The following is a 5138-nucleotide window of genomic DNA, read 5'->3' as shown; positions in this document are numbered from 1 at the left end:
CCCCTCTACCCAGATGACACCCCTCTCTTCCAGTTTTGAGCATGTTTTTCATTTTGGTTTAGAATCGATATTCTCCTCTGTTCTGAAGATTACTTTATGCATCTCTCTCTGTCTCTGTCTCTCCGTCTCTCTCATTTATGTTATATAAAGCATTAGGACACACATCTCTTTTTTCTTTCTCTCTCTGTTTTTTGAGCAGGGAGAACATAGGAGCTAAAGTTAAATATAGGAAACAAATTGATAGTTTCTACACCCCAAAAAGATATGACCCCAAAAAGATACACCTCTTTTGTAGCCTGAGTTATTTAAGAACTATTCTCAATACCGGTGACTCAGATTTCTTGTTTAGTTTTTAAGTTTTACTCGCCATTGCTGACAAACTTAATATTTTTGAAAATAGTCAAACAACGAGATACTATCATTCACCTATCAGAGTGCTTAAAATCCCCAAATCCTGACAATGCTATTTGCTGGCAAGGATGTGGAGCAACTAGAACTCTCATCGAATTGCTGGTGTGGATTCAAAATGGTAACATCAACTTTGGAAAATGGTTTGGCAGTTTCTTACAAAGTTAAACGTAGTCTTACCATAGGACCTAGCGATCACACTCCTAAGTATTCACCCAACTGAGTTGAAAACTTATTTCCACACAAAAACCAGCATGAGAATATTTATAGCAGTTACATTGATAATTGCCAAAAACTAGGAGCAACTTTTAATCAGTGAATGGCTAAAGAAACCATGGTACATTCATGTAGCAGAATGAGCTATCAAACCACACAAAAATATAGAGGAATCTTAAATGCTCATTGCTAAATGAAAGAAGCCAGTCTTAAAAGGCTACATACTATATAATTCTGCTTATATGACGTCTTGGAAAAGGCAAAACTCTTATAGAGATGGTAAATAGATTAATGATTGCCTGGGACTTGGGATGAGAGAAAAGTTGTCTAGCTGAATCTGTTTTTAACTGTTTTATTCTTTAATGTGCTATAAAAATGGTAGATCCGTGATACCCTACACTTATCAAAACCCAGAAAACTTTATAGCACAAAGAGTGAGCCTTAATTATGCATATTTTAAAAATCCTTTAGGAGGTTGTAGGATTCCAGGATGGAGTGCAAAATATGACAAAAGAATCTAACTGTATTATAAATTCATGAACACTCTTATTGATAGGGGGAGAAAGGGTAGGAGAAAAGTGCTGACCTAAGTAAAGCTGGAAATAAATGGAGTCTGTAAAATTAAAGGCAAAAGAAATTGTATATAAGCACTCTAGTTTATAAAATTATTTTCTACAAAATCATGGGCTAACAATTATGTAAGCATTCTACAGTACACTGGAATTGAGCAATGAAGTAATGTATGGCTGGTGAAGGATGGAAGCCATGTTTCTCATTGTAAGGAATAAGATGTAGACAAGCAAGGGGAAAAGGCTAGAATGATTCATGTGGTACTGGGTTAGAGTCAGAGACATGAGTATGAACCCATATTTAGCTTAATACAGGTACAGATAGTTTTTAGACGGAAATATTTATAGATACATGTGCACATACATGGGTTAATATGCACTCATGCGTATTCTTTCTCTGCCACCTGAGAAAACCTAGAAGCAACAGTACCCCAGGAGCATCCAGCACACCCAGATGCTGGTCTCCAATACCAATCTCCAGTGAACGAACCAGAGCTACTTGGAGAAATATCTGATTCTAGGACTTGGGGAAGAAATATACAAGATGAGCCTGAACATCTTGTAATTCCAGAAAGTAAAGAAGCACTCAATGAAACCCCACAATGACTGAAGTATTTTCAGGGACACAAAAGCCAACTGAAAAGCTCTTGATGGTCAAAGCTGGAACAATTTGAGCAACAAAATAAAGTAGTATTGGGTTTTAACCCAAAGCATAAAATAAATATTCATGAATCTATACTGTTATAAATAAATGATTGAATAAATAAATAAATGGGGGAACAATAGCAAATCTCCTTTGCAGAAGAATTCCAAATAACTTATGTAACTATTTTGCTGTCAAAGACATAGATTATAACTCCCCACTTCTTAATTGTGGGCTTCATAAAGTGATTTCCTTTCCAAGAATATAACAGGAAAAGGTAGGGGAAAAGTAACTTTATGATGGAGAATCTTGACAAACACTACTTCAGGTAGGTAATCAAGGTCAACATCAACATCATAAATCATGTTGATAGTATGCAGCCTTGATATGATGTGATGAGAGGGGCATTTTACCTCTGTGGTACTCCCTCCCTCACCCCCCAAACTCATAGCCATGTTCTGATCACAGGAAAAACATCGCACAATTCCTAATAGAGAGGTGTTCTACAAAATACTTCATCTGTACTCCTCAAAACTGCTAAGGTCATCAAAATCAAGGAAAGCCTTAGAATGTGTCGCAGTGAAGAAGAGCCTAAAAAGACATGACAACTAAATGTCGTGTGTTATGCTTTAATTTCAGCTATAGTCTATATTGCTATATAACTTCAATATACAAAATACTGCTGGCTTTGGAACGCGGTCTGGAAATGGATGACTTGAGAGAATCCTGGTGAGCCTAAACTCGTAGGTATCAATAAATAGGTGAGTGGATATCTTGAAATGTTGACAAGAAACTCCTCTCACTTTAGCCCTGTACTGGCAAGTGTATATCTGGTTGTCTTTGGAATCTTCTAGAAATTATATAGACTTTATTGTCCCCCCCCACCCCTAAAAAAATGGGCAGTGGGGATGTTCTGAAGTCTATTCTGATGGCCTCTGGTGGTCATAACTGCCTGGAGGACGTGCAGGATGACAGGGAAAGTAACCTCTCCACATAGTAAGTAGTTGAAGGATTTCTCTTGGTTTAAATACTAACCCTGGCACCACCTCTCTTCCCCTCTCCTTCATGCAAATCTGTGTTTTCCATTCATTCAACACATGTTTAGAGAATGGTTAATATGTGTAAGATCAGTGCTAGAAAGTGTGAATAACACAAAGTTGAATTAGACATGAATCTTTCTAATCTTCCTTGGAGGAACTGATAGTCTAATTGAGGAGATAACGTTTGAACAAATAAGGAAACAAAGTAGAGGGTGATTATTGGAAAATAGTGTTACTAAGCAGATAGGAGAAATATTCCATTTTTTTTCCTCCTGCCCAGTAAAATCAATGAGATCACATGAGGCTATTTGCCTGTCAGTTATATTTCTGGTTTAAAATTATAAAAGGCCAGAGGGGGAGGGGAGAGGTAGATGGGTAAATGGGGTCAAATATGTGGTGACAGAAAGAAATCTAACTATGGGAAGTGAACACACAGTGTAAATATATATGCCTTACTGTTAAAGTGTACAGCTGAAACATATTGGATTTTGTTAACCAATGTCACCATAAAAATAAATAAATTAATTAATTTAAAAAATTATGTCACACACACTAAATAAATAAAATAAAAAATAAAAGTATAAAAGGCTCCTTTTATACCTTTTCCCCAGATCCAGTTAGTCACCAAGTCAAATTGATTGGACCACTTTATGTGGCTTCTCATAGCCATCAGGATAAAATAGAAAGTACTTAGCTGACTAAAACAAACAGGCAAAAAATTCTCATGGACTGGACTTTGCCTACTTTCCCACTTCATCTTCTAAACCATCCTCAGGTTCCAAACTTATTGAGTTACTGGTGGTAATCAAAACTGCCATGGTCTTTCACCTCTCGGTGTGGCAAGTGCTGTCTTTTCTTTTTGGAATGTGCTTCTTTCTGCCCTCCATCTGACTATCACCTCATACCCTTCCAGCCTCACTTTCCCTGTAGGAAGTGAAGTTCTATCTCCTGGGCTACTATCCCTCCTCTGTGTTATTACAGCTCCTTGCTCATGGCTCCATTCCATTTCTTATCTCCTGGAATGTGCTCCCCCTTCACGCACTCTTACTCATCCTTCAAGACTCCCTTTTGGTAGCCCTCCTCCCTTTAGTCAGGGTTAATCTTCCCTCTATTTATTCCTTTATTAAAGTCCTGGGTAACATCTGACTTCCATTAGTTGCTGGCATGTTTTGTCTTTTTCACCTGACAGCTACCCATTTCAGAATAGGCAGCTTACCTCCATCTTTTACTTTAGCACAATGCCTGGCATGACACCTGTTAAGTTAATTACCCTTTCTTGGTTACTTGGGCCTCTAGGCAACCAAACATCTCACGGCAGATGCAGAGGCTGCCCAGCTGGCTTCGTTTCTGGTTATTCTAACAGGCAGACTGTGCCAGTCTTATATGATTTGCTAAGCCACAAACAACCAGGAAATGAAACTTACATCATGTTTATTTCTCCTCTCTTGATACCTGTTCTGCAATCATGAGCAAACAGAAGGCATAAATTCAGACCAGACTCTGAAATGTAAAAGGGCTACTTGTCAACTGCACCATTGTTTTCTGCTGGAGTTAGCAGAGCAGGCTTGGCCTCACATTCCTGGGACATGAATAATATCAGTTGTGATTACACTTCAGTATCTCATCCATCACCAGCCTGTGAACATCGAATATCACCTAATTAGGAGATGTGAAAGTCCTGTTGCTGGAAATGAGCTCCTAGGAAGCGCAGGTCCACATGCCTCTCTGGAGATGAGGACTCACTGAGGCACACTCGCAGGTTTGGGTCCCATAGGGCTCAGCGGCAAACTCACCAGTCCAGTTCACATTCCTCACACAATCACCAGTAAGCCAGGATCAGACACCTTGAATTCCATCCCATATTACACTTCTCCGCAAATGCATTGCAAAGGAGATATATCAAGACTGATAAATCTGTTGTTGATTTCAAATGGATATTAAGGTATTAACTAAGTGGTTAACTCTGCCTAACACATTTTTGTTGTTGTTGTCATTTGTTTACTGGTTTTGACTGGCCTTAAATAGGAACTCTGAACTTGTTGGTAATTGGCTTCTCAGTTTTTAGACTTCTTCTAAGCTTGTTTGTCTTTTCCTACGTAGCTCTTAAAATGTGCTTGATGGCTTCATTCTATCTTCCAAAGTGCAGAGAGCAGAGAACTAAGGATGTCTGCAGACTTCATTATGAAGGATGAGACAACATCCTTACTGTTCCTTTACATGAGAGAAAAAGTGCAGCCTCCTCTTTGTACAAAAGGCTACTGC

The sequence above is a fragment of the Pteropus vampyrus genome, unplaced genomic scaffold, assembly GCF_000151845.1.
Source record: "Pteropus vampyrus isolate Shadow unplaced genomic scaffold, Pvam_2.0 Scaffold66, whole genome shotgun sequence".
NCBI classification, from domain to species: domain Eukaryota; kingdom Metazoa; phylum Chordata; class Mammalia; order Chiroptera; family Pteropodidae; genus Pteropus; species Pteropus vampyrus.
Note: the sequence above shows the minus strand (reverse complement) of the source record.